Raw genomic sequence first — 12,972 nt, forward strand, 5'->3', positions numbered from 1 at the left:
ACAAGCAATCTGGGAATGTGGCTTCATGGAGCTTAAACATTGACCCTACTGTTCATATCTTGGTGCCTGTGATTACTTTCTGTTTCGTAATTCAAAGCAAATTTTGCGTGGACAACAATTTCCTGACGATAACATAATCAAAGAGCGCTAAGAGGGTTCCTGCACCACCAAGAAGTCTCCTCTGTTGTGAGCGCAACCATATAAGATGAAATGTTTGTTCATGTCAAGGAGTACCACACTCATAAGTAGTAATTCAGTTTTTTCCAAAACTCTTGTCTTCATACGCAGGCAGACAACTTATTGGCACCTAGTGAACGAATTTGCTCACTCAAGAGTTTGTGTGCAACCAAACAAAACGGAATAATTTTTTTCTCACCACGAGGCCTGCAAACCTGCTGATCATTTCTTCAATTTTGATGCGTATTACTAGTTTGCTTTCAACATATAATACAGTAAGGCCTGAGAAACAATGTTTCAACTGTAAATGTCAAGTAGATTTTGATAGGTTGCAAATTAGGACTCCCGACCCTCTCATGATACCCCAGGCAGGGATATCCTGAGGAATATTTCAGTACCCAGTGAAAAGGTTGTGTCAGGTGACAGAATCCAGCTGAGGGATGAATGTAAAGAAGTGCAATGCTGGCCAAGGCTTGCCCTCATCCATGTCAGTGCATGCTGCTTCAAAATGTCTCCATAGCCAAAATATTTTGGGAGTTTCGGAATTGAAAAATGGCGCTAATTAACAGTTAACAAAGGCACTGCTTGCCCGCCGCCATCCTTCTCTTCTACAGCTACACCCCCTTGAGCTCTGCACCCTGTGCGGACCGCACACCCCTCGTGGCTCCACTGCAAGGAACATCGATGTTTGAGTCTGCATGCTGCCTTCCTACCCCTTAGCCAGCATGTTCGTAGACAATATTCACCCTTTTCATGGATGGGCCGTTTTAATTTGCTATTCCTGGCATGCTACAAGAAAAGTCTGAACAGACTAGAAGAAATGGTAGTGTGATAACGTCAGCATGTGACTTGTGAATTCTATGCTGGTATGTGACATATATTTACAGCTTTTGCTTTAAAATTTACCTTCACCAGAATCCCTCTCAACACATAACACATCGAACACACCTTAGGCTGTGTGTTTACAGTACTATGCATCAATTGCTGACAGCTGTGCTTGCCAGTGTAGTGGGTTTCTTTGCGCTTTTTGCAAACCAATGTCCCATAGTCGTCAACACCTAGCACTGTAGGTTCTTAGGCTATGTGGTACTCCGATAGGTTGCATTGGCGCAAAGTGGTCGATACTGCCTCACTCTTTTTCCTTTCTTTTCTTTCTTTCCACTTTTATTGCATCTAGGAGAAAGCCCGGTTCTCTTACAGGGAATGCGGGCATTGCATTATTATTTTTCTTTCTTATTATGGCCCATCCTAGTGAATGGAAATGGGAAGTATACGCACTATTCTTTGTCAAGTAATAAGAAAATTTTTCATGGAGTGCCTAGTGAGCACAGCTACAGATAATTGTGTTTCAGTGGTCGTATATATTTATGCCCCGTACAGTAATACATTCATAATTACATGTTGAGCACACTACATTGAGTAGGCATACATGATTTCCCGTTTACTTAGCTTTTCCAAATTGATTTGTCATGCTGCCTGCGAACCTTGGACCAGGATCTTCAACTACCAAATTTCTGTGCAAGCTGTGTGCCTTTCCTTTCTAATCAAATGGCTTCGCTTGGGTGGATGGCAATTAGTAATTACTCCCTCATTTCAAATCTGCTCTGCCTTGGGGATTTCCGTAAAACATTGGGCTGTGAATCCTGCTTCCTTTTCTGTTTTATTGCTTTGTGGCACCAGTTTTTTGTTCTTGTTTTTGCTGAACTCATTGAGCTGTATTTCAACTGGAACTAAGTTTTACCTAAATATCTATCACTGAATTTAGGTTCTAGCATCATTTCATTCGCCAAAAAGTCTGCGGCGGCAACTTGCAAAAATGCCAATGGGCTCTGTGATGTCCATGCACATTAAAGATCCCCAGGTAGTCTAAATTAATCCGGATGTTAAAGCCCAGATACCATACCACATACCATGATACCCCTAACAAGAGGAAAATAAGAATTTTCAGGGAGTGAATGCGCTTTTACCCACCTTGTACACAAATGCTTGTAGTTGCTGGTCTGAAATATGCTTTGTTATGTTTTCGCACCAATTTTTGTCCGCATGCCAAGCACATAGGAGCCGCTGGTCAGCATCTCCCATGACTTCTCTCCATCCGCTATAAAAGGCAGGTGCAACATCGCCCACAAATGCCTTTGCCTTAGTTTGGCCGCTCTTCTCGTGCACCGCAGCAAAGAATGTTTCCATAGCCTTCTTGTCTACTCTGTTTGTGATGCAGAATGCCACTGGACAGCCAGCTCCAAATTCATCGACACAAAGAAGAGTGACTGGCTGAAAGTCGAAACCTGCAAAAATTTAATGATAAACATAATTTTGTGCGATTTCCAAAATAACTGTTCAACAGTACAACAGGGAAGATGCGGTGGTCTAAACTGCTTTGGTAATATTTGCTTGAATATTTGCTTAGCATAGCAATTGATTAGCATAGGTAGTAAAATGTGGCGAAATTGGAATAAGGCAGTTTTACGGTATCTCCTGTATTTTTTTAGGTGCAAAGGTGAATGCTTGTTCATATTATTTCCACTTTTAACCAACTAAGCAAAAAATTCAGTTTTCATTTTCAAATGAAGAGGCACAAAAAAGAGTCTTCGTATGTTGATATGATATTCATTTCTACAAAAAACTAAAGCATGAAAAATTGCACCCGTATATAGCCTTCATTCATTATAAGAAAGTGTTCGACAGTAGAAACCTTAGCAGTCGCGCAGGCATTATGGAATCGGTGTATTAAATTCAGCCAAAAACATTTCCCATACCTTGTGCTTTGCGCGTGATGGCCTTGGTTGCCTATGTGCCATTGAACACAACACACGGAATTGGGATGTACAAGAGTCTTATGTGAAAATACTGGCAGATATCTATAATGACTCAGCTACCATAGTCCTCCATAAAGTCAGCATAAAATTTCAATAACGAAGGGTGTCGGGCAGGGAGACACTACCTCGGCAGTGCTATTCACTACCTGTTTACAGGAGATAAAGTGACGCGCAAAGTTGAGAGACCGGAAGCGGGCGGAGTGGGTGAGGGAACAAGTGCGGGTTAACGACATCCTAGACGAATTCAAGAGAGAGAAATGGGCATGGGCAGGGTACGGAATGCATAGCCAAGACAACCGCTGGTCCTGAAGGGTAACAGAGTGGATTCCAATAGAAGGCAAGCGTAGCAGGGGTCGGCAGAACGTTAGGTGGGTGGATGATATTGCGAAGTCTGCGGGCAGCTGGCAAAGGACAGGGTTAATTGGAGAGACATGGAAGAGGCCTCTGCCCTGCAGTGGGCGTAGTAAGGATGATGATATGATTATGATCTAGAATAACATTTTCACCATTGCATTCGTAACAGACCATGATTTACTACCAAGTTCGCAACTTTTGTAGCTAAGTGATGCACGAGTTTGAGTCGTACTTTTATTACCCTGTATTGATAAGGTTTGTGCACTTGCCTGTTGTTCCATGCGTCAGCATGAAGTCATCATCTGACAGGCAGTCATTCCTGTTCAATGTTGCCTTAATGTCAGGCATGCCTTGCTGCTTGAAGAACGACAAAGGGTTGTCTGTTCCTTCAGCTGCTCAACCCAAAGCAGGACACTTGTTGCGTCGTTGCTGTGGAGGCGTTCTGCATTTATACAAAAGTCTCGCTGCACGTTGTACAAGTCCTGGCTAGTCAGGATGTGCAGGCATTCCACGACTTATCCAAGTTGTTTCTTACTCCTTCCAATACAGCGTCCATTGTTATGCTTTCTTGTAATTTCCCTTAAGAAACAACAAAGGTTGCTGTCGTCAGTTTGCAAAAGAATGGGTTCTGTCAAAGATGACCAAAAACCTAGTTGCCCAAGGTGAAGGGTGGATTGCTTTTTTGTTTTGCCATAAAAAGTTTATCTTCACTTCCAGCGTACCGTTTTGAAAATTTTAAGCGTCAGGTGACATCTGGGGAAGTTGCGATGGCAGGAGTGTAGGTGACGAGCACGTTTGCAAAGCGCGTGTCATCTGTGGACAGCTCTGCTGGACAGGTGTAGGCAGTGTGCTTTGAGGTGGGCAGCCTGCCACAATGCAGGGTTCACACAAACACACACGGCTAAATGTGCGGAATGACCACTATAAGTGCTACTGCACTAAAAGCTACACGCTTTCGCATTGCGATTGTTTGAAGCAGGTGGTCGGCCTTCCTGTTCTCATCACTAATCATACGTGGGTAAGCCCACTCATGGAAATTCACACATGCTTTACGCTTAGCAGCATCTGAATCTGACTGGTTCAAGTGGTAAACCCTGATATAAGCTAAAAAAGCCTTTTTCATGTTTTCTTTGCACTTTATGAACTTGATCTTCAAATAATTTGCCCAGATAGTGCGGTTTGGCCACTGGCAGATCTATAAAAGTTGGTGTGATTTGCGACTGGTACCAAATATTCAGAAATTTTTTGAATATTCTAAAATTTTCAAATATTGAATTCTCCCATCGAACATGAACTGAATAGCAAAGATATTCGATTCCTATTTCAAATTTCAAATATATGCACACCCCTACTACTCGGCATTTACAGAATGGAAAAATTTGTGCTTGTTTTACTGCAGGCACTTTGCAAATAAGGTAATAGCTTCCTACGGCTTCTTTAGGTGCTCAGTGCGCACACACAGTAAGTCTGTAGATACGGCCTGCTGTCGTTGCTACATCACAAGACTGTTAGTAGTTGTGCATCATTTTTGTTTGGTCTTTCTATTGTTCTGAAATTCCGCAATTATTTTTAGAAAAAGTTCGCTGCAAAATAAGCAAGCACCAAGAAAGTAATGTGGCCATTACTAACATGTCTCTGACTTATGCAGCTGTGCTTTAAAAGCTAAAACTTAGTGGCTTGCAAAAAGGCTGGGCATGCAATTTATGCCCTCGTTTTCATTGCTTTCACTATCTTTGAGAGTCCAAAAACTAAATACTGAACCAATTACTTACAGCAACGGCAGCCCGTTCTGTCTCCGACAGGAAGGTGTGGCAGAGCTTAAAATCGTGACCACGATGCTTTTTTTTTTGGAAAACAACTTCTACGCCTTTAGTTCTTTCGGTCACAGTCATTTTTGAAAAGCACATGTGGCCACATCTGACGCTTCCTTGTGTTTTTAGTTTGCGTTTTCCATTGCCTGAAAAAGAGATGCGGCAGACTTTACTTCTGTTTTGATCGTTCATGATATCAAAAGTGTATTCTGAGCAATATATTTCTTTTATTTACACAGCCAAAAATGAGAATTTATAATCAGGTAGACGTTATTTCCTTGTAGTACTTTTTACAACTCGTTTTACCTTTTACAGAACTATAACCTGCACCTAGCTACATCTGCTTGGAGTGGATCTGGCTGATACTAGTAAAAAATGGCAAAATTTGCGAAAAGTGGCAAGGTCTGTGAGGTTACTCGACACGGGTAGAGAGGCAACGACAGATTTTAAAGCTTTCATGCAGTTGCGACGGGGATTGAGATGAAAGGCGCACCTTCATAGCTTTCCTTGGAAGCATCACGTGATGGTAGGGAAACATATCGTTGCAATGCTGTGGTCTGTCTGTTTCAGTGCATGAGGCTCCATCACTTTTTGACGTGCGATGGGACTGAATTTGTCTGGCATGATTGCAGACAGATCTGGTCGCATCTTGTGTTGCTAACAAAGTTACAATTGATACTCCTGAACAAGAGAGTTTAAAACAACATAGAAGCAGTTGCATGTGGCTGCAGTTATTGTACACAAATTTGGTCACATCTCCTGTGTCACAAAGCGATAAGGGCCGCCGCCGCGGCTCAGTGGTTACGGTGGTCGGCTGCTGACCCAAAAGATGCGGGTTCGATCCCGGCCACGCCATTCGCATTTTCATGGAGGCGAAATGCTGGAGGCCTGTATTGTAGGATGTCAGAGCCATCCACTAGGGTGTCCCTCATAGCCTGAGTCTCGGATGTTACACCACATAAAACCAAATAAAGCGATAAAGCCACATGCTGGCAGCTGTGAAAATGAGCACACAAACACATGAATATGCTGAAACCCATGTTGCAATCTAAAGTTCGTGCTGTATTTTGTTCATGCTGTTTTTGTCTCCGAGCACAACTTGGAGCAGTGAATGAGATGCAACTACACACACTAAGCTTCAACAGTTGGTGCCCAAGTAGGATAGACTGGCACTACCATGGCAGGGCTCACAAATTGATTAGAGGCCGCAAGCTTTACTACCTTGTGAGCATGCACGATAGGAAACAATGAAAACTACATTTGTGACTTTATACAGAAACCTCATTCTTTACACTGCTTTATTACAGGGGAATTTTCCACTGCAAGCTATATGACTGCAGTGCTCGGCCTGTGGCACCTGCCTGCGAAGCAGAGATGAGCACGTCCGTGCACACCCACCATGTGCATGTGCATGGACTTGACCAGCTATAAACACCAATCTGCAGATCATCTTATGCCAGGCCACGTGACTTTGCTGGACTCCATGATTGCAGCTAGCGTCATTCCATTCCTGCATAGCCATTTGTAATTCAGCATTTCGCCAGTCCTACCTCACAGTTGCTTCTTAGCTAAGGTACCACCACTGCCACTGGAATGAGTTGCTGAGACGACCATTAACTCAGAGGCAAGTTGCCCAACCACTCCTGCCACCTCTCACGACAATAGCAAGAAAGCAGCCCCTAATCTGGCTTTACTGCGATTCCAGCTCTCACTTTAAAGGGGCTTTGAAGGGGGTTCTAATAAAGTTGCGGCATGCCTGCGATATTGAAGCACGCCGCTTCACGAATAGTGTCCAGCAAGGATTTCTAAATGCGCTTTGTAGAAGCTGAGTTATCTGTAGTTAAAATTTGAATTTAAGCGTCTTCGTGCCTTTCCCTCTCCTCTCGTCACTTTTTGCATGCTGGAAGGTAGGCGCTCCTTTGCCGATGCCCCTCTGGGAGCGGAGCTTCCCGACCCACCGTAGATAAGCGGCTTATTGGCCGCGGCCAAGGTAAGCTGCCTGACGTCTGAAAGAATCTAACCAATGGCCACCTCTCACCTTGTCTACACAGATGTGGGGGACGGAGGAGGGTGCGAGCATGAAAAAATCGCCGGGAAGGGCTTGCCAACTTTGGCACGTGATTGTGGGTCATCTGCTGCGTGTAGAAGAGTATATTGGCACGCGCGAGGAAAGCAGAGACGAGGCGTGGGGCTTGGAGTCTCGGTGCCAACTAGTTTTATTCTTTCTTTGTGCGCCGGACCTCTCTCGGCGGCCGGCTGGCTACGGTCGACTGCGGTCGGCTACGTTCCGCGCTGGCAGCACCGCGGCTTATCCGCGGCATATTTGTGTTCACCACAGCACTCCCCCCCTAGTGAGAACACGAACGGAACCAACACGAGAAAACACTCGTGCGATTAGATTTTGAGGCGACTTGGCGCATTTAGACGTCTGCCACTGCGCGTGTGGTAGGTGCGAGTATCAGGCGTGGATGCATTTTCCTCCCTGGTGGAAACCGCTGCCCTGGGACGAGGCACTCTTGTATGGGTTCCAGGCGACGGGATGGAGGTGGGTGTCATGGACTGCGTTTCCATGTGCGCAGGTTTAAGTCTGTCCAACGAGACAACTTCCCGCCGCCCCCGCATTTCGATAGTGAACGTCTTCCGCCCACGGCGGAGAACCTTGAATGGCCCATCGTACGGTGCTTGTAGTGGTCGTCGTACAGCGTCGTTCCGCAGAAAGACGTGACTACATGACTCAAGCTCGTTGCTCACATGTGTCCTCCTCTCTGCGGGCTGTCGCGGAGGTGTAGCTCGGAGCTTGTTCATGATGTCGCGAGGGCGAGATGCGTAGTCGCTGGCGGTAATGCGAGCTCGCTGTTGGTCAAATGCAAAGAAATCACCAGGCATACGTAGCGTCGTGCCGTAGACAAGTTCCGCAGCGCTGCAGCCGATATCTGCCTTGCACGCTGTGCGTATGCCCAAGAGCACGATAGGCAATGCTTCCACCCAAGAGTCGTGTTCACTTGCCATGAGTGCTGCTTTCAGCTGCCGGTGAAATCTCTCGACCATTCCATTGCTCATCGGGTGGTAGGCCGTAGTCCTGATGCGCGAGGCGCCGATGAGTTTCGTCAGGCTGGCGAACAACGCAGACTCAAACTGGCTTCCTCTGTCCGTTGTAATGGAGGAAGGCGCACCAAAACGACATAGCCAGTGGTTGACAAAAGCGCGAGCAACAGTTTCGGCTGTAATGTCGGGAATCGGGATAGCTTCTGCCCACCGCGTGAAACGGTCGACCAAAGTGAGCAAGTACATTTGGCCCTGACCAGGTGTCAATGGTCCAACTATGTCCATATGGATGTGGTCGAATCGAGCATCTGGTCCTGGGAAGTCTCCAACGGTGTCACCGTGTGACGCTGAACCTTGGACCGTTGACACGCAAGACACTCGCGAGTCCACTGTCGGGAATCGCTGTTGATGCCAGGCCATACGAAACGCGCCGTGAGAAGCTTCTGGGTCGCCCGGATTCCTGGGTGTGAAAGCTCGTGTAACGAAGCGTATACCTCACGACGGTGGCAAGCAGGCACGTATGGTCGAGGACTACTTGTAGATGTATCGCAACAAATGTCTCCTGCTCCGGGCAAAGGAAACCACTGTAGGATGAGTGACGTCGATGTTTCCTGCAAACGGCGCAGTTCGTCATCGTCGCGTTGAGCTGCCGCCACTTCTGCGAGGTCTATTTCCGTGTGAGTGAGGGCATTTACTGGGCTGCGCGACAGAGCATCGGCGACAGCGTTGTCTACTCCCTTTATGTGGCGAATGTCCGTGGTGAATTCCGATATGTAGGACATCTGCCGCAGCTCGCGGGCTGTGTGCGTGCCGCCATCAGATTTGAGGGAGCGTAAGGCGTAGGTGAGAGGCTTGTGATTAGTCATTATAAAGAATTCCGTCCCTTCTAAGTAATGACGAAAGTGCTGGATTGCTGCGTAGACGGCCAACAGCTCGCGTCCGAAAGTGCTGTAACGCTGCTCGGTGGGTGTCAATTTCCGAGAAAAGAAAGCGATCGGTTGCCATACTCCTTTGTCAAGTTGTTGAAGGACAGCCCCCACAGCTGCGTCCGAGGCGTCGACCGTGACGCACTGTGGGACTCCCGGTTGCGGGTAGGCGAGAAGTGTGGCGTCGGCGAGGTGTCTCTTGATCTCTTGAAAAGCCGCTTCGGCGTCGTCCGTCCAGAGCAGCTCCCTAGCAGCACCTTCGTGTGTCGACAGCAGAAGGTGGAGAGGGTGCAGAACGGCCGTGCACCAAGGTACGAAACGTCGGTAGTAATTTACAAGGCCAAGGAACTCGCGCAGCTGGCGCTTAGTGGTGGGTCGTGGAAACTTCTCGACAGCTTTAACCTTGTCTGGATGAGGTTGAATGCTGGAGCTTGAAACAACATGGCCAAGAAAAGTCAGCTTCTCGGCACCCAGCTCGCACTTGTCCGTGTTAACCAGGATGCCATGCTCCGCCAGGCGCTGAAACACTGATCGCAGATGCGCCTCATGCTCGTCCGGTGAAGTGCTTGCGATGAGTAGGTCGTCGAGGTATGCATGGCAGAATTCGAGGCCATGCAAAACGCCGTTGATAAAACGCTGGAATGTCTGGCCGGAGTTTCGCAGGCCGAACGGCATGCGCAGAAACTCGAACAGGCCGAAGGGCGTGGTTATCGCCGTCTTCGATACGTCCTCTGGAGCCACGGGGATCTGATGGTACGCCCGCACGAGGTCGATCTTGGAGAAAATCGCCACACCATGTAGGCTGGACGTCACATCATGAATCTGAGGTACCGGATAGCGGTCTGGCACGGTTGCTCGATTGAGGGCTCGATAGTCGCCGCAGGGTCGCCAGTCCCCTGGTGTTGACTTCGGCACCATGTGCAGTGGAGACGCCCATGGGCTAGCGGACGGGCGGATTATGCCGAGCTCGAGCATGTGGTCCAATTCCTGTCGAGCTGCTTGCAGCTTTTGCGGGGACAAGCGGCGTGGGCGTGCGTAAACTGGTGGGCCTGTGGTGACAATGTTGTGGCATACATTGTGTTTGACGGCCGCGCTGGCCTGTGGTGGCCGCGTCAGTTCGGGGAATTCGCCGAGGATGCCGATGAATCGTGTAGCGCCCGGCGGTGCTACGAGCGTGGGGCTGGGGGGAGGATGCCTGGATGGCTTCCCGCGCACTTCTGCGTGTGACAGGGGGTCCTGTAAACGCCGGTTGCGGACATCACAAGCAGTCCGAAGTTGCGCAAAAAGTCCGCTCCCAGGATGGCAAATTTTACGTCAGCCACGACGAAAATCCACCGAAATGTCGTCTTTAGGCCCAGGTCCAGCGAGAGAGAGCGTTGCCCGTACGTCGGTATCGTCGTATTGTTGACAGCTTGCAACGGTGCTGCGCACGGTCGTTTGCGATCGGCTGGCGACGCTGGCACGACACTAACTTCCGCCCCTGTGTCGACTAGGAAACGAGCACCTCTTTCGCGATCGGTCAGGAAGAATACCGATGGGCGACTGTCCGGCAGGGCGGGGGCACTGGTCACCCTCAGCGCTGGCCCGGGGCGTTTCCCGAATTTTCACAGGACGGCACACAGTTCCGTGCAGCGTTGCCGAATTTGCGGTGGTACGAGCACACCCTGCGTTGTTGTGGTTGTGATGCGGTACGCTGTCGTGGTCGCTGGTTGCCGCTCGAGTGCAGCGCTGCGACGGTGTCTGCGAGGCGAGAAATTTCCTCTCCCATCTCTTGCAGGGAATTGGCGGACGGTGCGTCTGCGTGCACCGACGCGACTGTGGGCACGGCGACAGCCATGAGTTTGTCGGCGAGCTCGGCCATCTTGGCAAGGTCTGTCTCGCCCGACGCCGTGAGGCCTATCCGTACGCTTGTGGGAAGCCTTTGCAGGAACAGTTCCCGCACCAAACGGCCGTCGCTTGCTGTCGTGCCGCCGGCCAGTTGTTGCATGTGGCGTAGCAACTGGCTGGGCCGGCGGTCGCCAAGTTCGGCCTCCCGCAGTAGCTGCTGGAGACGCTCCGGCTCTGTAGGTGTGACACGGCGAATCAGTGTCTCTTTTAGCGTCTGGTAGGCGTTCTCTGCGGATGGTGTTAGCAGTAGGTCCCGCACCTCGCTGGCTGTCGCAGGCGGAAGGCTGCCCACCACGTGGTGGTATTTAGTGCTGTCAGCAGTGATGCGGCGTGCAGCGAACTGCGACTCAACTTGCACGAACCAAAGTTCCGGGTCGCCAGTCCAAAACGGAGGTAGCTTCGCGTCAAGTACGGCTACCGTGGGACTGCCGGCGTCGCTTGGCTGGTTCATGGATATCACGTCCGGGTCACCAATTATTGGCACGCGCGAGGAAAGCAGAGACGAGGCGTGGGGCTTGGAGTCTCGGTGCCAACTAGTTTTATTGTTTCTTTGTGCGCCGGCCCTCTCTCGGCGGCCGGCTGGCTACGGTCGACTACGGTCGGCTACGTACCGCGCTGGCAGCACCGCGGCTTATCCGCGGCATATTTGTGTTCACCACAAGTATTATTTGACTCTGGTTTACATGGTAACACAGTGCAGTGATTAAGTGAGTTAATGCATTCTCCTCAGAAGGTGTTTCAGAGCCTCTTTAAATAGCTTTTAAATAGCAGTTGTGTAGCTGATTCTGTCAATAGCTTTAGAAGAATCTGCAAGTACTGCTGAAGTTATGTTTAGTGCGTTAAGCCGTATTGATGTAGCAGTAGAGCATATATAGTGGGGGATTTTCGCCTGCACCGTGACTGGCGGTGTAGTGACATATACTTCAAGGAAATAATGTAGTTTTGTGCATCATATAGTCTTGTCTAAGCCATTTGAAAAAATGGCTGGTGGTTTAGCATTGCTAAGCATGAAATATTGCCCGAAAGCATCGCTTTTTGTAGGTAGACGCCATCACCATATTCCTAAAAGCTCAGTTGAGGTGTCCACTGACCCAGGGAACCAGTTAGGCGCGCCTTCAACTTTTTCATCGTCAGTGCTGCATTTCTGCCACAACGTTGTCCAGGCCAATGCATTCAGCGCACATATTTGTCACTGCCCCCACATAGCTAGCGTAAAGCGCGAATATGAGTTTCATAGTAGTATTAGTTGATGAGGAAGACGATGGCCAATTCACAGCACGAGACTATGTTGCCACTTTAACATGAGGCATGATCGGCTTGCATGAGGTTGAAAAAAACGCTGGCATGTCATACTGACAAACAAAATTTTCAAATTGTGGGTGACACTATGTATGGAGAGGACTATTTGTTGCTTCATCTTTTAGGTTCTATTTTTCTGATGTGCCCTGCCTTGCACCTTTTTTTATGTAGCTTTTTTGTAAAGAGTTTGTTGAAACTTTCTCTACTGGGGATTTTTTGTTAGATTTATTTACAGTACCTACAGTGCCCGAAGGCGTTTTTGTTGGGGGAGGGATATGCACAGAAATGAGGAATCAGCAAGAGTAATCTATTTGTATATATATATGCACACGTAAACTTGGTTCCATATGTTTGCTAACACCGCTTACACTGGCAGTTAAACAGTACTGTTGTTCATGCGGCAAAGAAAAATTCATTACTCATATTTAATATGCAAGCCGAGCAAAACATGATAGAATGCATAAAAACTGAAGCAAAGGAAAAGACCGAATGTATTAAGAATATTCAGAGGTTTGACATAAAACTCGGTAGTTTAGTAGAGAAACATGAGGGAGGAGCGATGACGGTACGTTCCTATAAAGCCTTTGTCATGGATTGCTTTTGGAAAGGATATTTAAATCTATTTACCCTACACATGTATTCATAGATTTCCATTCT

At 48.2% G+C, this 12,972-nt stretch overlaps 1 long non-coding RNA gene across 1 annotated transcript; it reads right to left on the minus strand.

Annotated features, from left to right (window-relative positions):
- Positions 1-3,624: 3,624 nt before the first annotated feature.
- On the minus strand, positions 3,625-7,355 carry LOC144119234 (uncharacterized). The gene is made up of 3 exons (XR_013312306.1): positions 7,197-7,355; positions 5,120-5,304; positions 3,625-3,789 (listed from the first exon to the last, which is right to left on the minus strand). It is a non-coding gene; the product is annotated as an uncharacterized LOC144119234 (long non-coding RNA).
- Positions 7,356-12,972: the final 5,617 nt, after the last annotated feature.

This window comes from Amblyomma americanum, chromosome 2 (assembly GCF_052857255.1).
Source record: "Amblyomma americanum isolate KBUSLIRL-KWMA chromosome 2, ASM5285725v1, whole genome shotgun sequence".
Classification (NCBI taxonomy): Eukaryota; Metazoa; Arthropoda; class Arachnida; order Ixodida; family Ixodidae; genus Amblyomma; species Amblyomma americanum.